The sequence below is a fragment of the Nannospalax galili genome, unplaced genomic scaffold (genome assembly GCF_000622305.1).
Source record: "Nannospalax galili isolate Female #2095 unplaced genomic scaffold, S.galili_v1.0 scaffold3027, whole genome shotgun sequence".
Lineage (NCBI taxonomy): Eukaryota > Metazoa > Chordata > Mammalia > Rodentia > Spalacidae > Nannospalax > Nannospalax galili.
In genome coordinates this window covers 53,851-70,900 of record NW_008355721.1, presented here as the reverse complement: position 1 = coordinate 70,900, position 17,050 = coordinate 53,851, and the positions used below count along the sequence as shown (strand labels likewise).

Below are 17,050 nucleotides of genomic sequence, written 5' to 3'. Positions count from 1 at the left end.
ACTGCACCAGGTGCAGGAGGCTGACATAAGACCGGATGGGGACGTCAGTGCCCCGGTGGAATAGTATGCAGCCCTGATTTCAGGACTTTTCCTCCACTACAGTCCTTTTTGGCTTTTTGTGGAACCACGGGTCCCAGAGGTACTTAAACTTGAGCACCCGTCAGAATATTGGGTTCACCCAGACCCAGGATTGCAGTGTTTGTGCAGCCGCGCCTCGGTTCCTCCACAGATCCTACTTGGAACTTCCCGCTGCACATCCTGCAGAAAGTCCCAACGTTGAATAGTCAGTCGATGACCCCACACGAGGATTTGTACTCTGTTCCTTGATTGACCCAACACCCGGCTCTGGCGACTTTCCCAGGGGGTCTGATGGCGCCGGGACCAGCGTCCTGCGGGATCACACCGGCTCTGCTCGGTTTCCCTGCGTGGCCTCTGAAGTTTCAGGGACCAAACCCCGAGCTCATCTTACTGAAAGTCCACGCTGCAGCTCGGGGCCCCAGACGCTTCCCAGGGTCGGGGTCCGCGAAGACTTGGTGGGAGCAGACGACGCGGCTGGCTCCAACCGGACCAGGGAACCGAGCAAAAAGCACGTTATTGTGTCCAGCTTACTCATGGGTGTTGGGACCACGTCCTGAAAGTGTTGCGGCTCGGTTCTGTGATGGCAAAGCTGTGTCCAACTGGCCTGGAACACCAGGAAAATAGTACCTTCTCCGCGTACCAAGGAAACAGTACCTGCCTGGGTAACCAAGCAAGCAGCACCTGCCCAAGCAATCGAGCAAACAGCACTCGATTCTGTCCACGTTACTCTTCGGTGTTGGGAAGGCATCCTGAAAGTCCTGCAGGTCGGTTCTGTGATGGCAAAGCTGTGTCCAACCGGTCTGGAACACCAAGCAAACAGCACCTTATTGTGTCCAGGTTTGCACGGGATTCTGGGTAAGCGTCCTAAAAGTGCTGCAGCTCGGTTCTCTGATGGTGAAGCTCTGTCTAACCTGCCCTGGCTAGAGCACCAGTCAGAGCTACCGAGCAAACAGCACCTTCTTGCGTCCCGGTCTGGAACCTGGTCCGGGTCCTCCCCTGCCCCCTCGCGCTCTGGCCCACAGCTGCGGCCGTCAATCACCCGCGGGGGCGGGGCCTCGCTGTCTAACGAGCACCGACTTGAACCGCCCAGGGCCGCCCAGGGGCGGAGGGGGGGCTCGTCCTGGCCTCGGGCGACGCCGCGGGCGACGTGCTCCACCCCCGGCCCGAGCAGCTGGCCGGAGACTCAGCTCGGCCTTGCCAGCACCCTGCGCTCCGCCCGCCCTGTGCCGCCCCGCGGGAGGGACGGACCCGGACCGGGCCACGCTTCCGGTCTGCGTGTGGCCGCTGCCGCCCCCGGCCGCCCCGGGGCACCTGTCAGCACTGACGGAGCCAAAGTGGTTTGGAAGGAACCGGATGAATCCGGAATCGGCGCCCGGTGCCGGGTCCTGTCAGAACCGCGGTGTGAGGAGCCCAGGGATTGACGGGTGGTGGGGCAGGAGGGCACGCGATCCGGGTGCTGAACACGACCCCACCCGGGGTCTGCGCCCCCCCGCCGCCCCCCTCACCCTCCAACGGCTCGTATTTGACACCCGACTTTTATTCGGGTGCCGGTCCGTGGGGCTGAGGTCTGCAGTGTGGACGTGGATGTGGGTTGGCCTCGTTCTCCCCTGTGAACTACTCCGCCAGGCAGGACTGTCGGCGGGTACGGGCATGGGGCTACTCAGGGTTGTGTGGCACGTGGGGGTGCTGGGGACTGAGTCGTAGCTAGGTGGATGCAGAGGTGCAGGACTGACTGGTGAGGGGGCGTGAGGATGACTGATCTGCGGAGGTGATGGATTGACAGGTGACTGACATGTGGGGAGACATGGATACACAGGCCAACAGATGATGGACAGCTGCCTGGGGGCATATCAGGGGTCGGTGACGTCATGTGGGACATAGCTTCGTGGTCATGATGTGATTTATTAAGCAGATATGTGGAAGATGACATCATCAGACAGATACCTGACAGGTGACACCATTGATTAGATACGCAGGGTGTAACACATGATGTCATCAGACAGATACATAGTAAATGACATCCTTTATTAGATAATGCGTGGCAGGTGACGTCATTTACTAGGCAGGTAAGTGACAGGTGGCGTCATCTGCACCCCCATCTGGCACCTGTCATCGGGATTTCAATACTCGACTGACTGCGCCTAGTGAGGGATCACCTCTGTCATCTGTGTCTGTCACTATATCAATAATCAACCCATCAGCTCTCACCTGTCTTTCCAGCAATAATCGATGCACATCAGTGGACTGAGGGGGTCCGGGTGACATATGACGGTGATGTGTGACGGTGACTTGTGCAAAGATGAGGTGGTTGAGTCTCGGCTCACTCTGCTTCTCCAGATTTGTGTCAGCCGTCTGTAACATAAGACCCTGAGAAGCGGGCCATGTGCAACATGTGAGCCTGAGGAGTGGGCCGTGTGCAGTCTCTACTCCTCCAGAATGGGCCATATGCAAACTCTGACGTGTAGCAGTGGCCGTGTGCAACATGTGAACCTGAGAGGTGGGCTTTATGCAACGTGAGACCCTAAGGAGTGGGCCATGTGCAGTGCAGGACAATCAGGAGTGGGCTGTGTGCAACACGGGACCCTGAGGGGTGGGCCCTGTGCAAACTGACTTGTAGGAATGGGTCCTGTGCAACATGTGAACGTCGAACCCAGACAGGGAATTACTGCAAGAGCTGGGACAGGCTGTTTTCAGTTGGATGAGGAGAGAGCAGCTGGCAGGAATCTGACTTCCTGCAGGGCTGAGCAGATTTCTTGTTGGTTCCTAGGTGCTGCTTACATATGGAGGCAGCAGTGGGGCCACTGCCGCAGGGAAAGGTAGAGTCGAGGGACTTCAGTGGGTTCTCATCTCCCGACGTCGGGGAAGCCGAGGAGCGGGAATTCCAGACCCCGTGTTGGACGGTGCAGTCTGAACCCAGAACCACACCAGGAAGGCGTGAGGTCACGAGGCGCTGCAGAGGGACCAGGGCTGTGCTCTCCCCGACAAGCCCCACCCTCCATGTCAGGGCAAATCTTGCAGCTTCTGCACAAGGCTCCATGTCCCTGTTCAAGTCTTTACACCTTTTGCACACAGCACTGTGCAGATCCTCACAGCACCATGTATCTTTGCAAAGCCTTATAGTTTCTGCACGTGACAACGTGCCCCTGTGCAAATCGGCTCGAGTTTTGCATACAGCACCATGTCCCTGTGCAAACGATGTCAGTTTTTGAACCCAGGACCCTGCACAAATCTTCGCAGCCTTTCACATGGCACCAGGTCCCTGTGCAAGTCTCCCTGCTTCTGCACCCGGCACCATGTACAAATGCTCCCAGCACTTGCACCCGGCACCATGTCCCTGTTCACATCTTCGCAGGCTTTGCACACGCACCGTGGCCGTGTGCATAGGGCGCGCACACCCAGGGCAGCACCCACACTCTAAATCCATACACAATAGAGCAGCGAAACAAAAGGAACCCAGCGGGCGGGGTGCAAACTTGTCTAGATCCGCATCCGACTGGTCGGGCCGGCGGTGGGACCCGTTGCCAGGGCAACGCTCTCCCGGCCAGAGGTCTCGAGCGGACCCTCCTGAAAGTGTCAGGAAACATTAGCGGGCCGGGCGCACTCACGGCTGTAAATTGGCCCCTAATCAGGTCCACGGCGGCAGGGGCGGCGGGGGCTGCGGGGGCGGAGGCATGACAGGACGGTGCTCGGCCCCGGGGCCACCCACGCCGGCTCAGTCCAGTTTATTCCCTGTTTAAATGCGGCCGGTGGAGTCTTTGCACATGACCCACTGCTCAAAATCCTGAAAGAGACAAAAACCGGGAAGTTTGTGGATTCATCAACTGACGATCAGCGGTTCCGTGAAATCACAAATATTCAGTCGTCAAACGTCGCCATGTTGCTTTCAAAAGCCCGGGGTTCCGGGGGTCGGACCCGCGTCCTCGGCTTGGCTGCCTTTGTTTATCCACTGTTTACTTCTACTTATTTGAAATAGCAGCCGAATGAAAGACGAACTGGGGACAAGTTTAAGGACGTGCTATGATGTCAGAGCTGCTGAAGGGGAACCGAGTGCAAAGTTAGAAAAAGGGGGGTTAAGTACTTCCAGGCTCGGGCTGCTCGCAGAAACCTTTGTCTTTTTTCCTTTGCTGGCGACTGTTCTTTATTTAGAATGAAGGGATGGAAACAGACCTAGAAAGTAGTAAAAGGAAGGGACGGTTCTAGGGTGACACAGTCCGAGGCTTTGAGCCCTGGCCAGACCAGAAAGAAGTGGAGGTGACCTCGTGGGTTTCCGTAGAGAACTGAGTTGTGTTGGTGCTGGGAAATACAATACAGCTCTGAAAAGGGGGCACCTGCATGTTTCCACAGAAAACTGAGCTGTGTTTCTGATCTGGAATACTAGACAGCTGTGAAAAGGGGCATGAGGAGGGCCTAAGGAATGGGGGGAGGACTGAGAGCGGCCCGGGAGCTAATGAAGAACCTGAAGGGGAGCAGTGAATCCTCCAGTGGGGCTGGTACAAGCTCTGTGATTAATCCTACCTCAACCCAACACACACACACACACACACACACACACACACACACACACACCTGTGTATATGCTCTCAGTAGAGTACTAGGCAGCCAGGAAGAAGGATGAGGTGGGCATGGGGAGGGAGGCAGGGACAGGGGGAGAAGAGGAGGGAGGATGATTATGATGATGTTGGATGATGTCATGTGGTGGTGATACTGAGTGATGATATCATATATATGATATGATGGATGGTGTCATGATAGTGGTGGTGAATGACAGGTGGTGGTGGATGATGATGTATGATGGTGGTGAATGATGTCCTATGGTGATGATGTCATAGAATGATGGTGTTATGTGGTGATGATGTCATATGAGTGGTGATGTCATATGATGTCACATGATGAAGCCACTTGTGGACTCCAAGCTCTGGCTGTGGCTGCTCTTGGGCTGTGGCCCATCCTTGCATCTGCAATTGATTCACCATCCAGCCATCCAGCCATCCACTCTCGTTTATCCATGACCACACACCTTCCATCCATTGGTCCTATCGTCATCTATGTCTCATGCACACACGCGTCTGCTTGTTAACATGCATCATGTATGTGCCATGCTGCGTCACGTATGTTCGTCTGTCTCCATTTATCTCATCGTCAATCGATTATCTGTCTCATTCTGTTACTGATGCACTGATTATCATTTTTCATGACTGTCTCCTTGTACCAAGTCCCCAGCACCCATGTTTAGACTTGTTCTGAAGCATTCACATGGCACAGTGCACTTGTTCCTGCTGGAGGGATTCATTGTACTAAGTACTCACAGAGACCCAGAGAAAACCGGCACATGTGACTCCAGCCCTCGAACTGATGGCATGATGTCTGCACACCTGGGTACCGTTTTGCCCATGGCTCGGTGCCAGTCAGGGAAACTGAGGCACGGACGGGACACAGCTGACCGGCACATCCTCCTGATCAGTACTTGATGGTGCTGTGTACAGTACGATTTCCCACAACCTCTGGAACCCCCAGCTCCAGGAGCTCCGCAGGCCTCTTCTGGCCTCCACCCAGTGCTGCTCACACTCGGACACCTAATTAAAACCAGTTTGTATCAGTCAGCCGCGGCTATGGAGGTAACAAGGTGCCCCCAGACTCAAACCTGCAATCAGGACTTCCTCTTCAGTGCTGTATAGTTTTCCGATGTGGACCGTGCAGCAGGAGCTGGTCTTGCTGTGTTGACCCATCCCAGCACCTGTACCAAAGTGTGACCGGCTGAGGTCCTTGATTGACAGGTGTGGATGGGTGAGGGGACGGGCCTGGAGGTTCCAGTTCCGGTTGGGTGTCTGTCCACGTTAGAAATTTTGTACCAGAAAACGGGGACCGGGACCCAGCACCCCATTTGTCTTGGATGCAGCCGAAAGTCATCGTGCCCTCAGCACCACCTAGTGGGCACCAGATACACGGTGGCGGTTTCACGCCCCCCCCCCAGGCCAAGTCCAACCAGGGTCTGGGGTAAAACCCCGCGATATGCACAAACCTTCGTCATCACCGGGCCTGCGGTGTTCGGCACCCGTGACGTCACACCTCCCGGGCTTCTAGGGCCGTCTACGTCCGCTCGACGCCGTGACGACTCACGTGACGTCATGACATACGCCGGAGTCCTGGGGGAGCATCTCTGGTGGACGGTTACTTCAATATTCGTGAGAAGAAACTGGCAAGAGCCGGATTCCGAGGCCCGCGTCGCCGGCAGCCGGAACGAGCCGGTTTTTAATGGTGTTTAATTGTGTCAACAGCGCCTGGGACCCGAGAGTAATCGGGAATCAATTAGCTGGGGAGGCTGCGGCGGTTTCCAGGCCCCCCGCCCCCCGCCCGGCGGCTTCCCGCGCAGCCCCCGCTCCCGGCAGGCACCGCGCGGGCCCAATTATTTTTAATTGTCAGACATTTGTCTGCTGAGCACTTCCGAGAACCGAGGTCTCGCGGCCTCAGCACCGAGTGGGTGTCCCGGTCATCTCGGCTCCGTGTCGCACCCCCCACCCCGGGAGGGCATTGGGGACCGACTACCCAGCACCCAGTCACCCTTCCGGCACCATCACCCAGTTTGGACCACGGGGGGCGGTTTCTAGGGTCCCACGGCACTGGGGAGGTTCAAGGACTCGTCCCGCGGCGGTTTCTAACCCCGCCCCCCGCCCGGCTGCGTCACTCCAGGCGGAAGCAGCGGCTCCGGAGCTGGACAACTCTGAAGGCCGTTTGCTCCCCCTGCACTCAGCGCTTAAAAAGAAACAACCGCACAGGCTGTATTTAGTCCCAGCACCCGCTGTCACAAGCAAAGTGAATTAAGGCTCCTTCTTGAAATAACTGAGCTTGGCGGTGACAGCACCACAGCGGCGGGTGGTGCTCCTTCTTTGAGCTCCTGCAACCACAAGTGACAAATCTGTGGGAAAACCGGGGTGGGGGTTGGAGGTGCGTGCAGGAGATAGGACAGGCCGTACACACACGTGTGTGGAGACAGTTTTCTCTGAGATCTGGAGCTTTGCCCCTCCTGTGAGTATCCGCTGATATTTATGGAATCATGTCCAGCCACAGGACAGAATATTACACAGCCAAGAAAAGAAACATACTCAACTGATATAGAATCATGTCTGACCGTGCACTGGAATACTACACAGCCATCAAAAGGAAGAAAACTGAAAAAAAGCTATAATCTAATGGACTTTGAGGACATCGGGAGCTGACAAGACAGAGCAGGCACAGGAGGATATGCGAAGTGCTCACAAATAGGAAGTGGGTCACCAGTCACGGGTGCTGAGGGCTATGGGAATGTTCCGGAACCAGGTGGAGGTTGCACTGCATTGTGAACTCTGCAGTGTCCTCCTTCTGATGAGCAGTCACAGCCCCTGATGATGGGTGCTGTGACTCAGTAGCTGGCATGGGTATGAGATGGACAAGTGGGGTATCACCGAGCACACCAGAGTTCAAGTTCCCGATCACTGTCGATTTGATAACAGGGGCCCGAGTTCTTGTAGATGTGTTGTGGGGCATCCAGAAGTGACCGGTTCTCCCATGATGCTCTGCTCACCGTAGGTAGGCCCAAAGTCATGGATGGTGATGATTATGTCATCGGGATGATGATGATGGTGATGGAGCCATCATGATGATGTCACGATGATGGTGATGAGATGATGTCATCACAACGACGATGATGGATGATGATGATGTCATGATGATGATGGATCACGCATCATGCATTGCCGGGTGATGACTTGTGTTCCTGTCCATGTTGCTGGCTCTCTGCTGTCACTTCCCATCATCCTTTTCGGTACTGATGGTCTATTTTTAGCTCAGGTTGCTGGTCGCCCCTCCCACTACTTATGGAGCTCTTTTCTTCGCCTGAGGACATCACACAGCCGCCTGAGTGGAGTGAACCCGGCTGTCAGCACCCAGCTCAGTAATTAAGTGACTGGCAGATGCCAGGACAAGATTGTGCGGGTGTGTGCGTTTCAGGAAGTTGAGCCTGCCACATCTTCACACACCCAGCCCCGGGGTACTCCGTCCCCCCAGTCCTCAGACCAAAGCAATCAACTGTCAGGAGGCTGATGGGTCCTGACAAAAGACAACAGAGTGCCAGGGATCAAGCCGAATGGGTCCAGTCTATTCCGTGGAACACTTTCAGGAAGGTGTTCTTAGGACAAGTTTTGGTTTTTTGGTTCATGAATCTGAGTCTACAAACCCTCTTGAGACATGCACAGATAGGGACTGAGATTGTACCTGTCAGCACCAAGGGGGGGCAGCAGGCCAAATAAGAGGGGTTGAAATAGAGGATGGACTACTACAGGGACAAGAGCATACCTGTGTGCTACAAACCAACAGTCTCATCCACAGGATGGAGTACTACGCTGGCAAGAACAAGCTGGTGGGTGCCACAAATCCCACCCAAAGGGCTGGAGGAATGTCTCAGAGCACACGCCTGGCACAGCACAGCCTCCAGAAAGTCCGATGTGCTCTAAGAATGGAATCCCTGGCGCTGGACCTGGCCCACTCAGGTCAGTTTTCAGTAGCATCCCCACTTCTCACTTCCACCCCAGCTGGGTAAACTGAGGCAGGGCCCCACGATTGTCAGCACCCGGCACCCCGACCGACAGCTTCCAGCGGATGGGGAGCTCAAATTCTGCCCCTTGCTAGTCCTCCTGAACAATCTGGGGCCTGGTGCAGATGTGCCTGAAAGACCAGGCTTTTAGTAGCATGAGGCCCACGAGGCCGGAAACCAATTCAAAGCAGTTCTAACGGGTTCAGACCACTTCTAAACAGGTCAAACCGGTTCAAGTCAATCTAAACTGGCTCAAACCAGCTGTAACCAGGTTAAATCAGGTCAAACCTGGCTCAAGTCAATTCAGACCAGCTCAAACCGCCTGCCCATGGCCCCGGTACCCCGGGATTCCCCCCTGGATTAGGGTCCTGCTCCTCTAGTCCTGGGCGGCATCGTCCCGGCTCTGAGGAGGAAACTCTGCAGATCGTCCTCAACTCCCTGTGGCGCGCACGTTGCTGAAACCGGCACTGCGGGAGCGGCACGGGGAGGCCAAGTAGGTCCGCGAACACCCGGAGCTCAGTCCGGCTTTCAGGGCAGCGAGGCTGAGTCAGCCCGGACGGGGCCTGGGATGGAAGAACCGGCTCTAACATCCCGGGGTCCCGGTAGTTTGCTAAGTCTTTGTGATGAATGCGCTGAATTCGCTCCCCCCCTCCCCAACCCCGCGCCTTTCAGGAGGCTGCAGGTGTGCCGTGTGCACTCCCCTCCCCCGCACATGTGACAGCACTTAGCCACATGAAAGCCAATCCGCGCCGGGTGCAAAGAATGCGGGGTCGCGAGGCCGCGTCCAGGCGGGGAGAAAAGGGGAAGGGCAGAGCGGCGGGGGCCACGCGCCTGACAGGGGACGACCCCGTCTGTCACAGCGAGCACTGCAGCCGCGCTCTACCCGGGGCCCGGTTTGCACACGGCCCGTTGCTCCAGGTGCGGCGATCAGCGCCGTCCCGATGTTCGACCGACTACTGCTCGACCCCAGCATTTCCCCAATCCTCCTGAAAGTCCTGGCCGCGCGGTGCTGCGATTCCTATTTATTTATCAATTGATTTCCCTGGGGTGTGCAGGGATGCAGGCCGGAAGTTCACAGAACGTGGGGTGCGGTATCTGCTTCCGGGTCTGGCCTCTACTTCCGGTTCTGGTCTTTGCTTCCAGTAGGGTCTCTGTTCCGGTTCGGATGTCTACTTCCGGTTCTAGGCTCTGCTTCCGATTGTGGCTCCACTTCCTCCTTGGGCGTCCGGGATCTCTTCCCCCCCCACCCCCCGCCCCCGCTCTCCCAGTTCTGGGTACTTGTTTTCACATCGACTCTGTGCCTTGCAGTGCTGTGCTGAGTCCCTAGCAGATGGCACGGAGCCTCACTGGGCTTTCAGTGCAGCCTGCCCTGTCCCTGGAGAGGGGTAGGGGGGGTGTTGCATAGTCCGGGTTCTGGGTTCAAAACTCATATATTCCTGAAAGTGTGGGTGCAGGGTCACCGACCACCAAGAACCCAGTTTGGTGACTTGGGGAAACTGAGACTCTCCACCGCCCCATTTTCAGCACCATCAGCACCTTCACGCGCACTAGCAGGCGATGCGCTGACGTGTCTTTTCTGCCAGTATGTAACTTAATTCATTACCTCTAGGTCGGACCCTGGCATTGATTTCCGGTTTCCCACAAGGAGTGACGTCACGAGGTCGCGTCACGGGGTCGCCATTTGCATTCTCCACCTCGTCGCCTCATTAAAGTTTCATTTCCGTTTTGGGGGATTAAACAGACTTCCGGCCTTTATTGCGCCAAGTCTCGAGACTCGTTGGCACCCACAGGAAGGCCACAGATTCATCTATGCGGCTTCCGGGGATCACCAAGAACTAGCGCCTCCTATACGAAGAACCAGTACAACCTCGACTGTGTCAGGGGGCCTTGAGGCCGCTGTGGGAGACAGGGACGAGTGGGGGAAGTGACGTCATCGGCATGTCATAGCAGACACAGGGGACCCCCCCTCTCTTCTCTTTCCGTTTTTGGATATATAACATTCCTAAGGGGCACGGGGAGCCCCCCAAGCCCTGCCGCAGCCCAAGAGGTGATGGGAGCCTGAGGGCTCTGACGTCATCACCGGGTTCCTCATTGGTTGCGTAGGTCAGTCGGAAATCAGGATGCTGGGCCACACGGGTGAAAGCGGCATCACAGGGCGTGCCCTCAAATAGGGACACTGGGACACGTCTCTTCAGTCTCTTCCGTCTCTACTTCCTGTTCTCCGCCACATCAGTAGCTCTGGTCCCCCACGTGCTCCCATGATGCTCTACGTCACCCAAGGCCTGGGAGCCACAGGACAGAGCGCTGACCCTCCCTCCTCGTGACTCTGGTTTGTCGGGTGCTGGAAGGCTCCGTGATGCAGTAGCTGTGTCCACCCCCATGTGGATGGTGATGTGCGCATGGGGTCAGCTCCCTCCACACCCCTGCGTGTGGCTGGTCTTTTGGTGCTGGGTGGTGAATGCTAGGTGCCGGGTGCTTGGTGCTGTGCCATGTCCTCTCTGTTCAGCTCAGCCTCGGCAGTGACTCTGGCAACCTTTGTGCCCCGAGGCCCGGGGTCCCCTCGGGGAGTAGGGCGGTGGGGGCTCAGATCCAGTTCAGGCCAGATTAGCAGGATTAAGTCTTGCTCCTGGGGGTCCCACCCCCTCGGGCCTCCAGCCACAGCCAGTTCTCCCAACAAGCGCCTTCTTAGCATCACAAAGGCTTCTGCTGGCCGTGCCAGGGGCGTTGTGGGAACTCAGGCCCATTAGAAGGTGCTTGCTGGATGCTGTTGAGTCTTCCAGGGGAAGTCCTTCCTTTCGCTGGACAGTTCAGCACCTAGTGCAGCATCTAGTTCAGCACCAGTGGTCTGAGAAGTTTCCTGAAAACATAGAACTCAGGCGCTGTTTCCAAATGGTGTATGAGTCTCCTGAGGATTTTAGCTGGCAATGTAAATTTATGCTAATTTATGCTAATTCATGCAAATTTTCCTTTCTTTTCATGTTTATTCACGATTTCTGTTTGTATAGGAACAGATTTTACACAGAATATGTTCGTGTCCCAGGGGACCGTCCCTCCCCCGCTCATAAATCCAAGCTCTGTGCCTCCCATGGATCTTATTCAGGACTGCATAAGTTTCCATGCGTCTTGTTTGTGATTATATACGTTTCCGTGATCTTGTTCAGGCTTCATGGATCTTTTTCATGACTGTATATGTTTCCATGATCTTGTTCAGGACTGCATAAGTTTAAATGGGGTGGAGCAGAGCTGCTGACTTCATGGTAGACAGTAAGTGCAGAGAGAAGAGACTGAGTGCCCAGTGGTTCCTTGCAGGTCACACCCCTGGGATGTCATTTGCTCCCACTAAGCGCTGCCTCCTAAGTTTCCACCCCTTCCGATATCCCATCCATCTAGGAATCCTTCCATGGATGAACTCATTGATTATGTGAGAGCCCTCATGATTCAATTGCCTTCCAAAGCCGACCAGTGGGGACCAAACCTTCCATAAAACAGCCTTTGATGAATACTATACATCTAAGAAAAAGGCAAGGAATCTGGGGTTCCAGTGGCCCTTTGAAGGACACGCCCCTGTGACATCACTTCCTCCCACTAATCCCCACTGTACAATATCCCATTGGACTCCAACTTCATCCATGGTTGAGAGACACACCTGAGCCACCATGTAGTAAATGTTTATATAGAACCAAGGAGCATTGTGGGAGGAGCACTAGGCACAAGAGCACTGTGTGAGAAGCAATATGGGAGCACTGTGTACAGGAGTGCTGTACGGAGAGCACTGTGCACAACAGCATCGGAGTCCCCCAGCTGTTTCTGGAGGATGTTCTGGCCCCTGTTGAAGCTGAGAGATGTCAGTGTTCAGAGCCTGGGGTGGGGCGGGGTCCCCTCCATATCCATTGTCGCTATGTCAGTACTGGGGTTGAGTACATCTCAGAAGGGACGAGCTCCTGTACGTGAGGACACAGTGCTAGACCTGAAAGTCACCCCATTCATACTCCGTCTGCACACGCCTGCTGACCAGAGGCTTTGCATGTGCCACTGAGCTGTGTCCCTGGCCCAGTAGAATTTTCCAAAAATAGAAACACAGAGACTTGTGCACATCTGTGGGTGTGTGTGCAAACCCGGGTCAGGCTGGGAGGGGGCAACACCTGGATCTACCTGACCTGGCCTGGACCTGTCTGAACCGGCCTGGACTGGCTTGAACCTGCCTGAACAGGCCTGGACCTGTGTGACCTGCGTGCACCAGCCTGGACCTGCCTGAACCAGCCTGAATTTGCCGGGATCTGCCTTCACTGGCCTTCACTGGCCTGGATCTACCTGTACTTGCCTGAACCAGCTTGGACCTGCCTGGACCTGTGTACACCAGCCTGTACTTGCCTGTACCGGCCTGGCCCTGCCTGAACCAGCCTGGACCTTCGTGAACCTGTGTGCGCCAGCCTGGCCTTGCCTGAACCAGCCTGAACCGGCCTGAATCTGCCTGCAAGGGCCTGGGCCAACCTGCACCTGGCCTGAACTGGCCTGGACCTGCCTGCACCCCTCCTGGACTGGCCTGCACCCCTCCTGGACTGTCCTGGACCAGCCTGGACCTGTCTGCACTCCTCCTGGACTGGCCTGGACCTGCCTGAACCGGACTAGACTGTCCTGGCCCTGTGTGGACCGGCCTGCACTGGCTATTTTAATGCGACAGTCACAGCAGGATAATGGCCCTCCCGGGAATTGGTGTCCATGGTTCCCACCTCATCTACAGAAGCGCTGGGTCGCTGACACCCAATTACCGCGTCAACAGGTGCCGCCAGCCCTCCTGAAAGATGGCCGGTCAGAGAGGCAAATGTATGCGCTGACATTCGGGCCAGTGACTGTCATGATGTCCACGCGGCCGCTGTCACGGCTAATGATGTCGTGTTGTCGCTCCCCCCACCCCCCAACGTGGTTTTCAGGAGGATTTGTTTTCCTGCCTCACAAAGCTTCAGTGACTCTTGGACTCGGCTCAGATTGTCTGATTCCATCAATATGTGGCACTTTCAGGATGCTGTGGGGGTGGGGGTGGGGTCCCTGTGGCTCTCAGGCCACGTAACAGGCCCAGTGGGTCAGGTTCAGGTGCAGGACAGACCCCCAAAGTCCGTTTCCACCTGAACAGACCTGGTGCTGCCCTCAGTCTTCCTGTCACAGTCCAAAGGACTAAAGATGTGGAGGGCTGAGGGCCCTTGGGGAGGATCTTGGTATATACATGGAGGAGGACTCCCCAGCCATGAAAGGAACCGGGTTTTGTATAAAATAGATGTGGAGGAAGAGTATAAAGCCATGAAAAGGACCTGGGTTCTGACTAACAGAGACACGGAAGAATAGAGGGTCGTGGTGTGTATCCACAAAGCCCAGGCCTAGAACTGACCCCTGTTGTCCATGCTGAGTGCATACAACACTTGTGGGCAGCCCTGTCACACTGGCTTGATGCCATCTTCATGCAAACCTTCCAGAAAGTGTCACTGGGCAGGCAATCGACCCTGCGGTCACACGGCTCCATTTAAGGCACCCAGGGCCTCAGACCCAGGAACTCACCTACAGCCCTACAAGGCTACACACGGCACCTACACACAGGTGCACAGGACACTGCATTGCAAGCAAAAGTGACATGTTTTCCACAGGGCACTCACATTGCACATGGCACTCACACACACGTGGCACTCAACACATTGCACGTGGTACTCATTGCACACAGCACTCCGGTGTGTTACACATGGCTTGCGTGTTACACATGGCTTATAAGTTGCACACACTCAAACTGCACACGGCACTCACTGGTTGCACACGGCACTCACACAGGTTGCACTTGCACACAGCCTTTCTGAGCACCTGCACCATGTCATAAAGCCAACCAGGACTCAGGCCTATGAGCGGTGTGCAAAGGAGGCCCTGCGAGGTTTGCCAGTACTCTGGTGCACAGTTCCAGGATTCGGGAATCTCCGCTGCTTGTCTGGGCGACTTCCAACCCAGCCCTTTCGCGGAGTGTGGTTTTTCTTGACTGCCTCTGTTTCCTTTGTTAGGTGCCAGTCCGGGGCGGACCGCAGGGCATGCACCCTGCACCCTGCACCCCCGGGGGCCGATGGGACCCAGTGGGTGTCACAACGAATCCCGTTTTCCCGGGTTCTGTGAGGGAAATGAGCCCCGTGTGCACACGGCCCTGCTTGATGCAGTTTGCAAAGTGAATAATAAAAACCTACTTTGCAAAGTGGATCATAAAAAGCCACGTTTGCAAAGTGAATAATAAAAAGCCACTTTGCACATGATCCCCCCCCCAGGAGCGTCGTGTCTGGCGGATTCTGACAGCCGCTGACGGTGACGTCGATGGCCCCGGGGGCTCCTGGGCCCGGCAGTTCCCGCCGCCGCCTGTCAGCAGCAGCGTGACACGACTGAGTGGAAATGAGTCGCTCCATTTAGATGGAAATGAGCGACTTCCCGACTGGCAGGCGGCGGAGGAGCACCGTGCACATCACCCGCCGCCACCCGCATCCTCCGGAAAGTGCGCTCCCGGCCCCGCGGGCTCAGGGCAGAAGTGAGAAAAGAGAAACAGGAGGGTTGGCGGCCTGCGGCGTGGACCCGGGGGAGCGGGGCGGGCGGGGCCGCGGGCTCGGAGGACGCTCCCCCCACATCGATCCGCGCCGCGGGCGCAGATGGTGCGCACGGCCGCGTTATTGCAACCATCAAATCGGATTATCAGAACGATGAGCGGCGGCGGGCTCTGCGCTCTCAGGAGGTCGTGGTGTAGACCGCTCTCGGGTACGCAGCTCCGAACACCGGGTCGACTCGCTGCGGGGCCGGGGACTCGGGTTCGAGTCCCAGCAGCCCCCCGGTGCAGACCCTCCTGAAAGTGCGGCCGTGCCCGCCGGGAGCAACACACCAAGACGACGGGGCATGAATATTTCAGCAGTGTCTGCACCTCTTGATCACAGATGATCGGGAGGGGTTTCCGGGGCCTGCGTCCTGAGAGAACCGGCTGGAACCAGCCTCAACCACCGAGAACTAGCCAGAACCGGCTGCCACCAGCCGCAACCAGCCCCGCGGGCCAGGCACAGGCCGGGACTCCAACTCGGTTGGACCCAAAGCACCCGAGCACACGCGAGTTTCCAGCCCCAACCGGTGCGCACAGACCACGTGTGCACGTGAGGAAAATCCTTCAGAAAGACGCGGGGCCTATTAGGTAATCACAGAAAATTCGAGGATGAAAATGTGGGACCCGTGATGTCACCAGGAAGTCACAGAACTAGAGGACAAAGGTCATGGGACCTGTGACATCACTACAAACCACAGTGACGTGTGGACAGGACAGGGGAGCCGGAATGTTGTTCCGGTTTACGGGTTGTCCTGACATGATGACTATGATGGTGAGGATGGTGACGGTGACGATGGTGAGGATGGTGACGGTGACGATGGTGATGATGGTGATGATGACGTCGATGATGGTGATGGTGGCAGTGATGGTGCTGATGGGGACCTGTGACATCACTACAAACCACAGTGACGTGTGGACAGGACAGGGGAGCCGGAATGTTGTTCCGGTTCACGGGTTGTCCTGACATGATGACTATGATGGTGAGGATGGTGACGGTGACGATGGTGATGATGGTGATGATGACGATGATGGTGATGGTGATGATGATGGTGATGGTGATGATGACGATGATGGTGATGATGGTGGTGATGACGCCGATGATGGTGATGGTGGCAGTGATGGCGCTGATGATGGTGCTGATAATGGTAAATGCTCTGTGGACATGTGTGTTTTGGGGGCTGTGTGTGTGTTCTCCACATGACAGTTCTTTGTGCATGACTGGCAGGTCTGCAGGTTCTTAGTCCTGTGCGACTTGTCCACACACCTGTGTCTGTGTGGATGTCCTGTGCTGTGTTTTGTGATCCATAGACAGGCATGTGTGTCATGTTCTTGTGACTGTGTGAACCGTTTGTGCAAGGCCATGTGCTCGTATGGACATGGGCTGTGATGGCCTGTGTGCATTTGGGATGTACAAATGCATGCATCCCTGGCCTCCTGCACGCATGTCTACCTGGGTGCTCAGCTTGTGCACACGGCAGGCCTTCGCAGATTCTCCTCACTCAGCACCGAGCATCCCTATTGTGTCACTGCCTTCGTTGGGGCAGGTTTTGCACTCAGCACTCGGTATTGCAACCCTTCTGAGCCGTCTCTGGCCGGATTGAACTGGATGGTGCCAGTGTCCAAGGGGCGTGTTGGGCACTCAGGTGCCAGAGGCACATGGACCCCGGTGTGAACAAAGGCAGGTGCTGGACGCAGTGCCTGGGCCTCCCCTGGTTCTTTGCACACCGCCCCGGCGCCTTTAATTATGGATGAAGGTCAAGGCGGCGCCCCGTAACCTGCCAGAGCCGCTTTCATGCGATCACAGC

At 56.3% G+C, this 17,050-nt stretch overlaps 2 long non-coding RNA genes across 3 annotated transcripts; one reads left to right on the top strand and one right to left on the bottom strand.

Moving 5' to 3' along the window:
• Positions 1–1,889: 1,889 nt before the first annotated feature.
• LOC115067675 lies at positions 1,890–4,455 on the top strand. Its single transcript, XR_003847049.1, has 2 exons — positions 1,890–2,575; positions 2,846–4,455. It is a non-coding gene; the product is annotated as an uncharacterized LOC115067675 (long non-coding RNA).
• Positions 3,051–6,676, bottom strand: LOC115067674. 2 transcript variants are annotated; one of them, XR_003847047.1, is made up of 2 exons: positions 5,385–6,676; positions 3,051–4,245 (listed from the first exon to the last, which is right to left on the bottom strand). It is a non-coding gene; the product is annotated as an uncharacterized LOC115067674 (long non-coding RNA). The 2 variants fall into 2 exon arrangements; XR_003847048.1 differs by having other exon boundaries at positions 3,051–3,859.
• Positions 6,677–17,050: the final 10,374 nt, after the last annotated feature.